This window comes from Centruroides vittatus, unplaced genomic scaffold (assembly GCF_030686945.1).
Source record: "Centruroides vittatus isolate TY-2023 unplaced genomic scaffold, ASM3068694v2 contig_1109, whole genome shotgun sequence".
Lineage (NCBI taxonomy): Eukaryota > Metazoa > Arthropoda > Arachnida > Scorpiones > Buthidae > Centruroides > Centruroides vittatus.
Window position 1 is genome coordinate 136924 of NW_027120710.1, and position 18526 is coordinate 155449.

Sequence of the window (18526 nt, forward strand, 5' to 3'; positions counted from 1 at the left end):
CTTAACAGTGGAACAGTCGGACTCGGCGCTACCAGTTAGTTGTGGAGATAAACCGTGGGAAATTTTTTAAGAATTTTCCCACGCGTTTTTCTCGTTTCCGTTTAGGAAAAAAAATTTTTAAACAGTTACGTCTTTTAAAGAAAAAATCGTTCTTTATTGTCACATAATTTTTTTATATATGAATTTTTTTCGCGGTAATTTTTTGCTAAAAATTTTTTTTTCAAATTTATATTAAATTCTTTTTTGATTTTCCATCCGATACGATTTTTTCAAAACTTTTGAATTTATTTTCAATTTTATATAATTTTTTAAAGTTTTAGGCATTTAAGTCATGACGATTTTTTCCAACCTGCGAATCAAATTCAAGAAAATGTAATTGACAGTTAACGAATTTCATCCACAACAATAGAAGACGTAAAGGTTGTTATGACTACAACTGGCGGCCTTTCCCCCCAGACTGAAATGTGAGTGAAGGTCGTCTCGTGTTCTACTTTCTGTAGAAGTGACGTAATCATTGTAAATAAAAGAAAATTTCAGTATAACTTTTATTTAAAATTTTAAAATTTGTTGTTCAAATTTACACGGAAATATTAAAGCGGATTAAAATATTAGCATTTTGTAAATAAACTTACTTGACATATAATAAATTTAAATGAATTAATCTTTAAGAAACAACAAAACAATAAAGAAATGTAGAAATATTTTTATATTCATTTTCACATTTATAACATATGTTATCGTCATTGATCGATATTTAATTTTAAAAACAATTTTCATCATTGGCATGCATCAGAAATGAAAGCATAACTTCCCTAAAACACTTCACTGAGAGGGTCCGCTTCACTCTGAAAAAGCTGACAGTTTTATGTCAGAAATCCAATGTGTGACCTACTTTCTCTAACATAGTAAAACAAACTAAGTTACAGTACAACAATACACATAAACGCAAATAAATTAGTAGCCCAATAACACATACCTTCATTTATATCCATATGTTATATCCAAAGGTCAGTTATCCCAAATTGTCGAAAAATAAATTATTTTCAACTTTTCTTTCTGAATTTAGAACTAATTCACAGTAAACTTTACGCCTTAAAATATCCATCGCAATCAACGCAAAATCTATCAATCCACATAATAAAAAATTATCGCAGTGAACTTCGAAAAAACGAGAAACAGAGAAAGATTAAACCGCACTGTACGAAATCTGGCAAGAACTGATCATATACAATAGACAAAACGAAAATGCTCTTGTCCAATGTCATCACGTGACAAAAAGTTTCTAAATAAACGCTAAAAGTTTTAAAGAATTCTTCCACAAAAACCGATGAATTTAATTAATACACAATAACTAAATCTGTTTAATAAAGATTAATAATTTTCCATTATAATTATGCAAATTAGATATAAAAAAGTTCATTGCGCAAATTCTCCCGCGAACCATGGATGACTCTTACATCACCTGGATTGAAGTTTTCCTAAAAAATACTAAAAATTTTATATATAATTATTTTACTAATCCAGTCAAATTTAAATAATATAAAATGTCTAGATCTGTTTAATAAAGATTAGTAATGTACTATCACTCATATGCAAATTAGATATGACAAAGATCAATGTGGGAAAATTCCCGCCAAGATAAAAATAGCTTTCGGTCACGTGATCACCAAGAAATACGAAGAAATATGACTACAGTTTAATATTTGTGTACATATTAATAAATTTTAACTAATGTCATCGTTCAAAATGTAATGTTTCTGTAAAAATTAGTAAAATGTAACAAAATTCATCAAAGAAGACAGAATAATTTTCAGCTTATAAAAACTCTACAATAAATGATTATTTCTTCGAAAGACGTCGATATGCACGAATAAATAATAAATATGTAATAATGCTTTTATTCATTTTAAGTGGATATTGTAAAAATTAAGCTTTTTAATTTGTTTGGCTTTTATATTTTAGTTTCCGAATATTTTACTGTGAAATTCCATTTAGTAAACAGAAACAAAGACAAGCTATTAATTATAAACAGGACAATAGAATAATTTTTACGTAAATTGAGTGTAAATACAGAAAAAACGAATTATATCAAAGATGGGACGAATAAGCTGACATTCCTCGAACAGAGCTCATATACTCATTGTCATTTTCAGCCTGGTTCCCACTTCGACTGTTTTATCTTGGTAAAAAGTTAATTTTTCAAAATAAAAGTACTTTGTTCTTAGTGAAGAAAGATAAAAGTATCGAAATATAATATTCACACACACAAAAATATTCATGTATGTCGACATTAGAAATTTGAAATCAATTATAGAATGTCCTGGATAGAGATATCGTGTGATTGTCTGTTTCTTCTGTCTTATTTTGTTTTTCTACGTGAAAATAAGATATCTTTTATAACTATTGATAATATAAACATTTTGTTTCTTTATATATTACCTTCAATTACAGCTGCAAACTTTAACACATGGAGCATGTGAGAAAGTATTATTGTATAGATTATTACATTTTTATGAATACACCTGAGACTCGTGACAATATAGGCCTATATTAACCTACTTTAAGTGTCAATATTTTATTTAGAATCATTTTAAACGTTATTATTACATCAAATTATGAAATGGAATGTTCCAAGTATAGGAGTAAGAGGAGGGGAAAGAAACCATGCGTGGGGAAAAAATGAGTTTTTATCTAAATTATAATAAAATTTACTTATATTTACGAGAAATATCGATAATTTTCTTCTGGAGAAATGTATCTTGATAAAATTAATTATCTATATGAATGAAACTTTCAATAATACATTAGTTACAATGACTGACGTTCCTTTCTTACCCTTTCTGTAGTATGTCTTGTGTATTAAACATAGTTTCCTAGATTATAGCATAATAATGTGTAAAAAAACGGAAAATTCTGTTAATTTGTAAACGCAGATACTATCACATAACAAGCATACTGTATCCTCTGTATATTTAAAGTCAGTTATTCGCGATTGAATTTTTCTAAATAAACCTGTTTAATCCGTAATTTATTTGACAGAAAGAAATTGTTTATGGCCGTATTTCATATATCTAATGTTTTTCTCGTGATATTATTTCTAATATCGGAAAAAAATATACATTTCTAATATGGACATACATGAATATTTTTGTGTGTGTGAATATTATATTTCGATACTTTTATCTTTCTTCACTAAGAACAAAGTACTTTTATTTTAAAAAATTAACTTTTTACCAAGATAAAACAGTCGAAGTGGGAACCAGGCTGAAAATGACAATGAGTATATGAGCTCTGTTCGAGGGATGTCAGCTTATTCGTCCCATCTTTGATATAATTCGTTTTTTTTCTGTATTTACACTCAATTTACGTAAAAATTATTCTATTGTCCTGTTTATAATTAATAGCTTGTTCTTTGTTTCTGTTTACTAAATGGAATTTCACAGTAAAATATTCGGAAACCAAAATATAAAAGCCAAACAAATTAAAAAGCTTAATTTTTACAATATCCACTTAAAATGAATAAAAGCATTATTACATATTTATTATTTATTCGTGCATATCGACGTCTTTCGAAGAAATAATCATTTATTGTAGAGTTTTTATAAGCTGAAAATTATTCTGTCTTCTTTGATGAATTTTGTTACATTTTACTAATTTTTACAGAAACATTACATTTTGAACGATGACATTAGTTAAAATTTATTAATATGTACACAAATATTAAACTGTAGTCATATTTCTTCGTATTTCTTGGTGATCACGTGACCGAAAGCTATTTTTATCTTGGCGGGAATTTTCCCACATTGATCTTTGTCATATCTAATTTGCATATGAGTGATAGTACATTACTAATCTTTATTAAACAGATCTAGACATTTTATATTATTTAAATTTGACTGGATTAGTAAAATACAGTCAAACCTGTTTTTATGCGCTCTTTTTATGTGCGATTTTTATTTGTGCGATTTTTTTAATGCTAATTTTTAATTTGTGCGGTATAGTTGGCGACTAGTCTCGTGCGATTCGTCATGTCTCACGTTGACTTATTATAGCTAAATAAACTTATTATAGCATAAATGCACTTATTATAGTAATATTATTGCATGAATATGCGAAAAATGAAATAATTTACTTTTTAAGTCAACAAAACACCACCTGGACAAAAATATGTAAAACAGAAGATAGACCAGACGATGCAGTCAAGTGCTGACATCTGTTGTCAATAAATTCTATTTCGTACGGTTTTGAGTTATTTTCTATGTGAGACTTTTTTTATGCGGTCCCTGTTGACCGCATAGAAAAAATATTTTTTAATTGTGTTGCGAAAACTATTTTTTACAGCCATTCGTAAAGTTTTCGTGCGATTTTTTTTAATGCGTCTTTTTAATGCGGTCCCTATCCCCGCATAAAAACAGGTTTGACTGTAATTATATATAAAATTTTTAGTATTTTTTAGGAAAACTTCAATCCAGGTGATGTAAGAGTCATCCATGGTTCGCGGGAGAATTTGCGCAATGAACTTTTTTATATCTAATTTGCATAATTATAATGGAAAATTATTAATCTTTATTAAACAGATTTAGTTATTGTGTATTAATTAAATTCATCGGGTTTTGCGGAAGAATTCTTTAAAACTTTTAGCGTTTATTTAGAAACTTTTTGTCACGTGATGACATTGGACAAGAGCATTTTCGTTTTGTCTATTGTATATGATCAGTTCTTGCCAGATTTCGTACAGTGCGGTTTAATCTTTCTCTGTTTCTCGTTTTTTCGAAGTTCACTGCGATAATTTTTTTATTACGTGGATCCATACATTTTGCGTTGTTTTTAACGGATAAAAGGTGGAAATTTTACTCTGAATATAGAACTTGTTTTTCAGAATATGCTACTTTACAAAAAGAAAAGTTGAAAATAATTTATTTTCGACAATTTGCGAGAACTGATCTTTGTTTGGATGTAAATGAAGGCATGTATTATAGGTTTACTAATTTATTTCTGCATATAATTATCTAGTTCTAATTTCGAAACATTTATGGTTTTTAGTGTTTATAAGCGTGTTGTTTAGACATGTCTACCAATTTAGTGCTAAAACGTAGAACTACGTCAAAGAAGAATACAAACTTTAATTAGCAAATAGTCCCTTTATTAGCAAATTAATTTGTTGGTAGATTTTTTTACATTTAAAGTGTAATTACATGAAACTAAATGGATGTGAACATAGAAAGTAGAATATGGCAAGAGTAATAGATAAAACTATTATTACATATTACTCGATCAGAAAAATTTATACTTGAAGGATTTTGTTTTGATAATTATGGCCTAGGGTTTATGTCGAAAATATTTTTCAGTTATATTTGTAATTACAGTTACAAATTATGTAAAATTCAGCTCGATATAATAATATATCATTCGAATAGTAATGACGCTTAAATATTTATAGGATTAATTGAAGATCTCGAATATTGTTTGAGGAAACTGAGGAAGGCAAGAGTATCTACAGTTGTATAATGAACTGAATTTAAGTAAATTAGGTGACTTTGTATGTTTCGATGTAGTTTTTTATAATATTACGATATACGAACTTTCGATTTTGTAAATTGTATTATACTAAAAAATAAAGTTTTTCGTTATTCTCCTACTTAATGATGTATTTATAATGTTTCTGAACTAAATAATACTTATTAAATTGAAATCCAAGCTTTACAAAGTACTATGAATATTAGCGAAGACCGTTTTACTATAAACTACTACGTCTTACTACAGCTTACTCTAATGTTGATTTTATAAAAATTAGGTCAGACAAGGACCGTCAGACTAATGACGTAGGCTGTTTACTTTTTCGGGATGCATCGGTGTTCTCGCGATAGCGTCATTTACAGAAGGCACACCTACTTTTTTCTGACGCGAGCCAACTAGGAATATTAATTTTTTTAACCAATCGGATGACGGCGGAAAATTTAAATTCGATTTATGTCGATAGATGGCCGTCTAAAATTTCATATTTATTTTAATTTTCTCTTTTTTATTGTAATTTCTCGAGAACTAAAGGATATGCCAAAACAAAGTTGGAGAACCCAACTACTCGTGAAAATTCTACGACTTCACGAAATGGTCCAGGTATTTTATAAGAATTTTTTAACGTCTATAGACGTCCCTCACCACTGCCACTCGATTGCCTTGAACGTCTATTTACGTCCCTCACTGTTAAGAGGTTAAGTTTCCTCTCATTGTCGTGCCAGTGCTGCCAGCTAAAACAGGCACACCCACAAAAATAATATTGAAGAAGCCCACGACATCAGCCCAAAACTAAAGTATCTCCACAAAATTAGGTGGTGAGCTTATTTCGCATTCGTGAAGAAATAGTATTCCAGAATACAAGATAATTTATTATTCCGTTTAATTATTATACATGAATAACATTACAATAATTTTGTGAATTACCCTTTGCACTATGGCGTGGAGTATGAAAGACGTCACAAAGCATATTTTCAAGTCTTCTGATAAAATCACGAAGAAAATTTTGGTAATTATACAGTTTAAGGTAATATGAGTTTTTTAAATTATGTTTATTAAATATACCTTCTTTTGAATATAATTTTCAGAAAACGCATAACATTTTAATGCATTTTCTATATTATGTTAAGGTGCATTCTGGGCGGCGAATGCACACGAACCCTGTTACGTGACCCGATGTCGACATCACTCGATCACGTTATATATACATACTAGTTGTTGATACGTGTGTTTAAGAGCTACGGCGAATCAATAACCGGTGACGTTAAACAATCGGCAACGTGCCGGCGGCTCCCCTCCGGGAGCACGTATAGTCGCGACCGCCACCACGATGGTACACAAGAATATAAATTGGTAAAATTTCACCTATCATTGCTAATAATAATTGGTCCATCTAGCACTCGTTCAGCCAGCATCTTAGTGTCGCTTATGATCACAGATTTTTCCAAACTTCTGTTCACACATATTACGTAAAAACATCAACAATAATTAGTTCATTATATAATAAACACGTCAAACAATATGAACTCTTCTCTGATATCTTGAAATCAATTGGCTTAACAATTTGACTTTAACTATCGTCCGATAAACCGGTACTATCGAGTAATTCTTCGAGATTATTACCAATTATTATTTCAGGTTTTCTTTAAAATTCTGCTAACAATTCGGGAGTAACTAAAGCCATTTGCTTTGCGATTAAATTCTTTTTCCTATTACTTTACTAATTAGTCCTCCTGCCATCGACAATAACGGCGCCAGTAGAAGAGATAGGAATCCACTACATTGATTAACCAAAATTTTTTTAGGTATTTAAAGGAACGTGTTTTTCACTTAATTTCCTGATTATTTTTTATATTTTCGTAACTAATGAACATCGGCAGGTATATTTCCATTCGCAAATTATCACATATTTCACACAAAACCTTAACTTGATCAGAAGTAACTTCTTTCAATATTGCTCTTCGTTAAGAAGTAACAGTTTTGGCGAAAAGCGCCAACATATAATAATATTTTTTTACGTTCTTCATTTTATCGGCAAGTATATCTAAAAAATACCTCGTTCATCCGAAAAACACGAATCCCGCACCGAAAGTTTGTTTTAGGATGAAAATCCAATAATAAATAACCAAATTCCTTTTCTGTCGCTTTTTTATACGCATTCATAAAAAAGTAACATTTGCCGACAAAAGCTTGCCGTTGCTACTTGACTTTCGTCGCGATTATTTCTAAACAAAATCAAATAATGCGTATTTAAAGTTATATGTCTCAACTCTATTTTTTGGAAACAAATTTTACATTATCAGGATCACGCTTACATTATAATGGCGAGACTCTGTCGTAAACGGGAATGCAATTTTTGAACCGAGTTCGTGCATCAAATCATCAATTATTATTAAATCCCATTCTTGCTCGGATTCGGGTAAGCCGTAATGAATGTAATATCTTTTTCGTCGCGTACAAACGGCAAATATACAGAATAACACCGTAAGATTTACTTCAATGATTTTTCATAAATTTTACAACGAATAATTTTTCATACTAGCGTAGTCTTTCCACATTGCGATGGTCCATCGATTATACAGTTACTTGGAAGTACATATCAATCGATCTTATGAACTTTAGTAAATTTATAATGCTTTGATCCACAATTTATCTCTCTAAACATTATATATATTGTATAAGTATAAAAAAACAACGTTTAACAAATTACTTTTCTTTTCGTTTATTCTTCCGTCGTTCGCTACCAGTTGACCAGTCCACATTTCCACAAATACGAAGGCGACCTTTCTTTATAGGCAATGTATTACCGTCGGCCATGTGTTATATTTTTATTTACTTAAATTGTAATTTTTACGGAAAGTGGCGATAGCTCCAGAGGACGTTTTACCTATTTTACATTTTGTTACGTCGGCAGTAGCCTATAAAGAAAGGTCGCCTTCGTATTTGTGGAAATGTGGACTGGTCAACTGGTAGCGAACGACGGAAGAATAAACGAAAAGCAAAGTAATTTGTTAAACGTTGTTTTTTTATACTTATACAATGTATTACCGTCGGCCATGTGTTATATTTTTATTATATATATTCTTTTTATTATTGTGTAATTGATGACGACAATAAAAGAATTAACGACCAAATCGTCAATCTTCTTTTCATATTTCTCCGTTAACTTTAAAATAAATCAAAATAGAAAAGTTATCGAGAATATCGAAACTAAAATTATTTACCGCAGCAATTCGGCTATCCAACGACTTTTACATTCGAGAAGAAACAGAATAATTTCTGTCACAGTCGCACGTAATAATAAAACCTTATGTGACCGATCCTAGCATTGAATTAAATTATAACGTATAATATTTTAAAATTTAATTTGTATCAAAAAACCAACCAATCGTATTTCTTACTTAACTAATTCAAGTATTATAAAAAAGAAATTTTTATTTAAAAAAATATATACTCAAAAAACTAATTTTGTGGCCCAATCAGTTTTGGAACTGAAAAATTTAATGTTTTATAAACAGAACAAAATATTTATAAAAATTAATTTTTGTGATTAATGTGTGTCAAACCACTACTACTAGTATGTAGAAAATGGTGCTTTATAGAATTTATTAAGAATAGAAATTACTTTATTTCAAATAAAATAAACATAATTCGAAAATTAAATCATATGTATATAATAATAAAAAAACCAAAGCAAAATACTATGCACAAATTTAATACAACTTTTATTTCGAATCTTACACTACTTCACACTTGAAGGGTTCTAAATCATCAAAATAACTGTGTGTTAAAGCCGCTTGAGCTGAGATACGTTGTGTCGGATTGTAAACAAGCATTTTCTGTGGGAAAAAATATCATTATTACAATAGGGAAATTTCTTCTCTTACTCATAATAAATATCTACTGACCTGAAGTAAATCAATGCCACTATCATCTAGTTGAGATACATTTGTCTCAAGTATATTTTCTTTCCAGCTGGGAAAAGTAGGCTTATAGTCAGGCAACTGAGAAACTCCAGGCCATATATCTTCAGTTGGAGTACCTAAAGTACTGAAAAAAATAATAATTTTTCAAATAATTCAAACAATTGTTTAAAAATATCAGGAATTTAAAATTTTACCTAAATATGTGGAAAAGCTGATCAATTTCTGAATCACCATGAAAAAGTGGCCTCCTTATGAGCCATTTCAAAAAAAATACATCCAATGCTCCATATATCTGTAGGAGTAGAGTAACGACGCGATCCCAAAAGAATTTCAGGTGCTCTATACCAAAGTGTAGTAATTTCGTGTGTATATACTTTTACAGGAATAGCAAATGCTCGAGCCAAACCAAAGTCTGCAATCTTGATTATTCCTCTCTCCCTGTCAATTAGTAAATTCTCTGGTTTCAAATCACGATGAAGAATTCGACGTCGATGGCAATATAATATAGCTTGTAAAATCTGATGCAGAAAGTTCTTAACGGGATAAAACAAAAAATATTTTTCAATTAGCTTCATTATTGAGTAAAATTTATATGCAAATTAATATTAAGTTAAATAACTAATTAATATAAACATTCAACTTATTCTGCAAATCATAAAACTGCATCTAATATTTCTCAAATAAGTTGATAAAATTCTGGCATTATTTCTTAGAAATTAATGTTAACAGAGCAACTAAACAAACACAGGAAACAATCTATACATATATATATATTTTATATTTGGAAGAGATCAATATACAAATCATATTTATGGTATATATTGCGTGTCGATACGACAATCTAATATTCTGTGCTGAAATTAGTATTTAGGGAAAAAGTATTGAGTGTATTTAAGCCATAATGCTTTTTGACACTCAGCCCAACAAAATTTTTACTGTATTCCGGTTGAAAATTAAAAACTATAATGCAAGTTTTTATATATCAGAGGAAAAAGATGAGTTTAAAATATTGCTGTGTAAGAATTTTTTAATCGATATAATTGCTTGTTTTGTCTTGCTATTATGGATGAAATGGTAGCAATTTGCCCTGAAATATTCTTCTCAAATAAAGATTTATCATTAAATAAATCTGGCAAAATTAATGTATTCCAAACTGTATTTTTAGAATGCAAGTTCCCTAAAAACATGTACAATACTGTTACTAAACTTACTCTAAAAACATTAAATATTTATTTTTTCTCACGCAGTTGAAAGAAACATCGGTTTTGTATTGCTATATTTAAATTGTATGAAAAGTAGAATCTTCAAACGAAAATAATAGAAAGCTCTTGCCTATTGAAAGTCAACCCTGATTCACATTTGCAAGATAGCTGTTTTATACTGAAAAATTCCACTTTATGCAGATTATGTTAAATCATTGGTACGTAAAAATTTCTGTTTTCAACTTAATATTTTATGTAGCAAATTATTTTGTTTCAAATATTCATTCCATTTTGTAGAGTCCATTTCATATGATTATAATATGAATAAATATGTAGTAAATAAGACAAACAAAAGGTTTTTCTCAAAAATGGATTGTTCAGCTTACTGAAATTTGGAATGTTTCAGAAGAAAATTCTCAATTAAGCAAACGATATTCTGAATGTCTTTTTGAAATTATTAAACAGAAATTGTAATCACTTTGCGACTCACTGGTAACATTATGCAAAGTAAATATAATAATAAAGTCAATTCATGAAACCAGAATTTCTACTAATTAATTGTTTTAACATATCCTTTTAATAATGTATAAATCTGAACACTTATTATAGTTTTTATTAATTAAAAATCATTTGGTATTGTTTTTATCTGCTACCAACTTGGACAACATAAATTGCATAATGCCATCAATGAAAACACAGGTTATTTGCTCACAATGCAAGTTTATAGTTAATGATTTTAATTATTGAGACTAATAACTTTCTTCATGCTAGCCATGTACTGAGACTGTTAGTTTTCTTTTCACGCTATTTATCCAAATACCAATGACTGAATTCTGATTACAGTAAGTCAAATTGTGTATAAATCCTAAAAAATGCCAGTTTCTTCATTTTAAAATATAGTTAATATTCACCTTGACAAGCATCTTACTTATACACCACCCTGGAGTAAGACTGTTCAAATGATGTCTTAGATCCTCCATTAAATATTCAAAAACCAAATACAGACGATTTTCTCCCATAAGTACATCCTGTAAACTGAAAAATGAATATTTGGTTAGATAGACTATATATGCAGAAATAATCATCTATGTACTGTATACAGAAATGAAATTAATATTATTTTCCCCCATACAATTTAAACTGTAGAAATGTTTAATATATTAATACTTTTATTTATTATTTTAATTTTACTAACCATATTCACAATTAAATTAAATAAGTGAATGTACAGTAATAATCAAAAGATAAATAAGTTTATCTGAAAAATAAAATTTCGTTAAAAGTTAAATTTTTTTACAGTTCACATTACTTTTTATATTATATATTAGAAGAAAAATTAGCATCAAATTATCTTAGTATCCTAAACACAGTCATTAGATTTTGTTGTTCACATAATTGCAAATTATGATTGCATTTTGCAAGTAAGTATTTTTTAAATAAAGTTTTTATAATGAAGATTGGCTATAGAATTTTGCTCCCAAAAAAACTAATATTGTTTTCATCTACATTCGAATAATAGTACTTGTATTCATATTTAAATTTATTTTATTTTAAACTAGATTCTATTGAATTAATTTACAAACAATATTGATAAAATATTAACTTTAAACTGATTTACCGAACAATATTGTCATGATTCAGTTCCTTCAACAGTGAAATTTCTCTTAAGCATGTAGCTGGAACACCTTCTTCTTCACTTTCAAATTTTATTTTCTTTATTGCAACTATTTGCCCAGTTATTTTGTTTCTTCCTTTGTATACCACTCCGTATGCTCCTTTTAAGTTTATATTAATTAATTATTAAAAATGTAATTTATGAATATATATATAAATTAATACAACTTTACCTTCTCCAATCTTCTGTATTTTTACATAATTCTCCATTTCAAATTTCTAATTGTCTTTCTTTTCAAACTAAAAATACAGATATTTTTAATAAATACCATTAATAATGCATACTGCTTTAAATTTATTAAAGAAGAGAATATGAAATCAATGGCTGACTGAACTTAATAATAATGTTGCGTAATTACGCATTAAAAATTTGAAGTAAATTAAAAATAATTCTTATTTTACACAAACTTTTCATCAAAGAAGCTAAGAACTTTTTAAAATTTATTTTGCATTTATCACATTTACTTCTAAATATTAAATCAGTTAAGTAAACTGAAGTCCTTTTTAAATTGGATATGATAATTAAATATGAAAATTTATAAAGGTTTATTTCAACTTCCGACTTTAAATATTAAAAAATGTTAATCTGTATGCATGAATTGTCTCATAATCTGTAATTATTAAATAATGTGCCAAAAGCAACATTTATAATTACTTAAAAATAAAAACTGAGATTTTCTCAAAAATAGTCTTTCTTAACAATAACTATGTAATAATGAATTTCAGAGTTATTTTAATCATTTTAATCTACACATCAATTTTCATTTTTTGATCAATTGTTTCGCCACTATACATTGAAAACATTGAAAAAGTTTTAAATTATTTTTATAGCATCCTTTTAACTATGTTTTGACGATTTTTTAAACTTAATTTGATTATAATATTTATTTCTGAAGCAAAAAGAAATTTATTCAACCTATTATATGTTAATGTATTGCAACAGTAAAAAAAATCTGATCGAAAATTCCATTGGATTTTTTTACGAACAAATTTCTTCATAAAAATCAGTAAATTATTATGAATGATGATTCTTATTTATTTATTCCTATTTTTATCGTGATTTATGTATCAAAATATTTTAAAAATCTTTAAAAAGCAATCAGTCATTAGTTTTTTGAGCTGAAGATAAAAACTGTTCTTGTGCTTATTGCTTTTGTTCTGTTATCTAATTAGTTCCGATACATTGCTCAAGAGCTAGAAGATGATCAAACACTGTCTGTATATTGTCATAATTTTGGCTAGTAAATTTTTTATGGCATTTACTTTGCACGAATTAAATTTTGATAAAGTTTAATGCGGTTGCCTGCATAAGCGAGTTTGCTTATGGCATGCAAAATTGGTCATTGGCATTATTCAGACTAATATATTGGAAACACCAAGAATTATTTAACTAATCATCATGGTGCTTTTTTAAAATACTTTTTTTTCTGTATTTCTAGAAATCTCAATTATACAAAATATTCTAACAAATTACGGATTATGTTCTATTGTTATAAATTAAACTTGATTGTTATTAAATTTAATGTATTTTAATTGAAGTAGAAAGAACATAAAATTATTGAATTTGCTTCGACTCAAATAAAATCAGATGATAGCAAAATATGAAATTCAGAAATTGTATTAGCAAATACGAATTATTTAAACTTTTGATATTGTTAATATGAAAAGTATTTAATCAGATTTTAATTGCAAAATTATACATACAAGCTGTGAACCTAATATAATATCCAAATAATATTATCACTTAAAAAAAATTAAATTACATTATTGTAATAAATCTTTACAATTTAATTTTTTAAATTTTACTTCAGTTCATTAATATCATTCCGTACCATAAAAAAATAATGTAATAATATTTTCCCCACATAAAATAAAATCTTTAATTCTATCTTCAGTAATGGTACTTTGCTCTAATAGGTTTCCATTCTATTGTAATTTAATACGGAAACAAATTCAAACATTCTAACCTGATAATTTACTAAAATTTTACATTTTAATCTCCTTTTTAGTCACTTTTTATTTCAATGTAGTGAGTGTATAGAGAAACTGTACTCAGGCATGGATAGCTTTATCGGCGAAATTGTCATTTTCCCATTATTTTACATTGTATTTAATCAAATAATTAAATTTTCACACGATCCTTAATTTGTTGATTGAAAAATGAGTTTACAATAATTTGTATCTTATTTATTTGTTTGAAGATAATATTTTAAACATTTGCATATAACTATGTTATTTCTAAAGACAATACCCTGAAATATAAAAGAAAGCAGAATGGTCTATGTAAGACGAGATTTATCATTACAGTAGAGCATCGCTTATCCGAAACAATTCGGGAATCGAGAGTTGTTCGAATAACGAATCATGTACGAAAAAATATATTAACCTATCCCATGTTGAAATTTTTCCCCGTCGCGTAACGAAAGTTTTTTAAAATAATAATCGTGGCTATTGTACCGTTAAAAATTATTGCTTGATAATAATATAGGGTTAAAGTTTACCTAGAAAACCACAACGGCCGCACTCCCGGAATCTCGATAGCATTTGCGATTAAAAATGCAATTTTTTAGTTTTCGTGGGCCTAAGGACGCACGTTCTAACCTAACTTAACCTATTCTATTTCTTAATAAATTACCAATAATGGCTGCTGTATCGTATGGCCGCTATCGATGTCCACACTGTCGATGTCCGACGTTTATGGCTGTCTGCTCTTGATGTCTGTCCTCGTGTATGGCGGTTGACGTCTGTTGGAGTCGTCCGTTGATGGTCGCCCTTTTTATGTTTGATTGACGGAAGCTGACTAACACATCAGGTGATGTAAAGGTTTAGACGATCGCTTGGTCACTAATGAGTGTTTGGGTTAACGCGACGCAAATCGAACGTTTTGTCAAGTATTATTATCTGATAAAGAGTGTCATCACTCCTAACAAATGGAAGAAGTTTCGATGAGTAGTAATTGTTTAGAGTCAATTCGATCTCCAACCGACTCATCGATGTAGTCATTGAGTGAGACGTGTCATTTCTGATCTTTCTGACTTTTCTGACCTTTGATAAACTAAGTGGAAGTACTCAATAATTAATTCGACTAATTAATAATCTCCCTAAGTCCTGGGATTTTCACATATATAAATTCTATAGGCACTTCACATCACTTGCAAAAAAATTCAATAATTAAATAATTTTCGATTAAAATCGTCTCTTTCTATAAATATTATTCACGAATGCTTAAATAATCATTATTTTAATAAATACGTCATAATTTTAACCCCACACACAAAAAAATAAAGTTTAAACCGATCTTCTACTCGCCATGCTAAACGTAGCGAACGCCATATAAATATTCTAGAATTGCAAGATGGCGGCGCTCGACGTCCGACGTTCACGTTTTGGGCTGCAAACGTCGGCCACGATTTCTCTATTATAACTTCTTTTTAATATAACATAATTAATAAATCCCATATATTGTATAATTACCCGAACAGGTTCCGATTCAACCTGACACACGTCCTGACACAGAGTGCTCAGAAAAAGACCACACGAAACAAGCAAAACTCACCACTCACGATAGGATAAAAAGCCTCATTCAGTATTTCTGGTATGCGAGAAAAGATTGTAGCTCACATGTGGCTTTATACTCCAGAAGAAACAGGAGATGATCGCACAGCGACCGAAGAGACGGCCTTATAGAAGACGACCAATCCGGGAGGACGGAAAAGAGTCACCAAAGCCGGCCTTATAGGAGACGGCCACCGCGAGAAGAGGAGATAGAAACGCCTTCCGGGAGGACTTGGGGAAGCTGGCTACTATTCGGGCGTCGTCGGCAAGGAGCAAATTCCGGAAAATCTCCCGCTGCCGACTCCTCCGAGTGTGGCGCGCACCCCCGATCGAACTCCGGTGTTTAGGGTCTGGTCACCGCCAAAGCCTCGTTCGAATATTGGCGCTTCACTAAGTACCCTCTCATGATTGCGCCAGTGCTGCCAGCTAAAACACGCCCACGAACAAAAATAATATTGGAGCACAGCCTACAATAAGAATAGCTTAGTTATTTGCTCTGAAAACGTGTGTCGATTCCTGAAGCGGTTTGCACATAGTCCTCACTAGGAGCGCTGATGATTGAACTATTCGATCAAGTGATCAATGCTAATTCTGTTGCAAAGACATGCTTATGATAGATTTTAAAAAATTAAAATTTCGAAAATACTTTATATTAAGATACTGGTGAATTTTTAAAAGGTTTGATTTAAAATGGTTAATTGCTCTGTGCCATTTTGTATATCAAACAAATCGAAAAAAGGGATAAAGCAAGTTTTCACGAATATCCCGTGGAAGAGAATTTACGTTTAAAATGGATAAAAACTGTCAGCAGAAAAGGAAAGATATATTTAATACTCCGTAATTAACTTTACGTGAGTCGAATTGGTCTCACATATCCGGCGCGATATTTAGTTAACATTTTTTAATATTAAATATTTTTATAAAATCTGAAAAAATTAATATTTCTCTAAGTAAATAACTCGATGAACATGCTGTTAAAACGTTTTGCATAGCAAGGCTTCCTTTTATTGAATTTCTCGGATATTTTAAAAACGGAGAAAGACATTGCTAAAAACCACATGGGTGTATTTGAAAAGCGCTTAATTTCAGCTTTTTAAAAACAAATAAAATTAAATACATATACTCCCCCATAATAAGGACAAGCACGGTTTTTGCACGACCCCTAACTGCAATGAGATTAGGCTAGATTGCAGTTGCATTTTAAACTTTATACAGTAAATCCATTTGTTATACTATCTATTTTTAAAATTTACAGATGAAAACAGTTCAAAATTTTGGAAGCCAAGTGACTGGTCAGTTGTCTGCAATACACACTTTCTGGAATCAGATTATAAACCAGAATTGAAAAAGAGAACTGTGAACGACACATATATTCGGGAGAATCGTTGACCCAAAACTTCAAATACTAAACCTTTATCACGAAAAATAATAAAATTGTCACCTCTGTAAACATGAGGTGGCTACAACTTGTACACAAGTGAGCCAGAACTGATACAGGGCATGGTGAAAACTGGTGATTTTTGTAATATTTTTAAAAAATTTAAATTTTGTTTATAAAATATCAAAATAAATAAATATTAATGTAATAAAGTAAAAGAGAACATGTTTTTGCATTATTTTTACTGTTTCATTGCTTTAAAAAATGTAAGAATATAAAAATATTTCTTTAAAGTTGAAAATTCTCTTAATGTGGCCAGAATAGGTACAGTACATCTATCCTATTAATTATTATTGCATTAAACTATCTAGATAATTATTGATAACATGTCTATTGTTTTAGATTGTTCTGCAGAAATCCGGGCGAAATCTTAATTAAAAAAAATCAATAATTTGCTATTGCCTAAAATCAATATCGTCTTTGCAACAGAATTAGCATTGATCACTTGATCGAATAGTTCAATCATCAGCGCTCCTAGTGAGGACTATGTGCAAACCGCTTCAGGAATCGACACACGTTTTCAGAGCAAATAACTAAGCTATTCTTATTGTAGGCTGTGCTCCAATATTATTTTTGTTCGTGGGCGTGTTTTAGCTGGCAGCACTGGCGCAATCATGAGAGGGTACTTAGTGAAGCGCCAATATTCGAACGAGGCTTTGGCGGTGACCAGACCCTAAACATCGGAGTTCGATCGGGGGTGCGCGCCACACTCGGAGGAGTCGGCAGCGGGAGATTTTCCGGAATTTGCTCCTTGCCGACGACGCCCGAATAGTAGCCAGCTTCCCCAAGTCCTCCCGGAAGGCGTTTCTATCTCCTCTTCTCGCGGTGGCCGTCTCCTATAAGGCCGGCTTTGGTGACTCTTTTCCGTCCTCCCGGATTGGTCGTCTTCTATAAGGCCGTCTCTTCGGTCGCTGTGCGATCATCTCCTGTTTCTTCTGGAGTATAAAGCCACATGTGAGCTACAATCTTTTCTCGCATACCAGAAATACTGAATGAGGCTTTTTATCCTATCGTGAGTGGTGAGTTTTGCTTGTTTCGTGTGGTCTTTTTCTGAGCACTCTGTGTCAGGACGTGTGTCAGGTTGAATCGGAACCTGTTCGGGTAATTATACAATATATGGGATTTATTAATTATGTTATATTAAAAAGAAGTTATAATAGAGAAATCGTGGCCGACGTTTGCAGCCCAAAACGTGAACGTCGGACGTCGAGCGCCGC

The 18526-nt window shown here is 30.1% G+C and overlaps 1 protein-coding gene and 1 pseudogene across 1 annotated transcript in view; one reads left to right on the forward strand and one right to left on the reverse strand.

The window, feature by feature from the left end:
• Window positions 1-18526, forward strand: part of LOC136976127 (uncharacterized) — a 149795-nt gene that overhangs the window by 88077 nt on the left and 43192 nt on the right. The gene's annotated exons all lie outside the window — the stretch shown is intronic.
• Window positions 9191-12526, reverse strand: LOC136975988 (cyclin-dependent kinase 1-like; annotated as a pseudogene).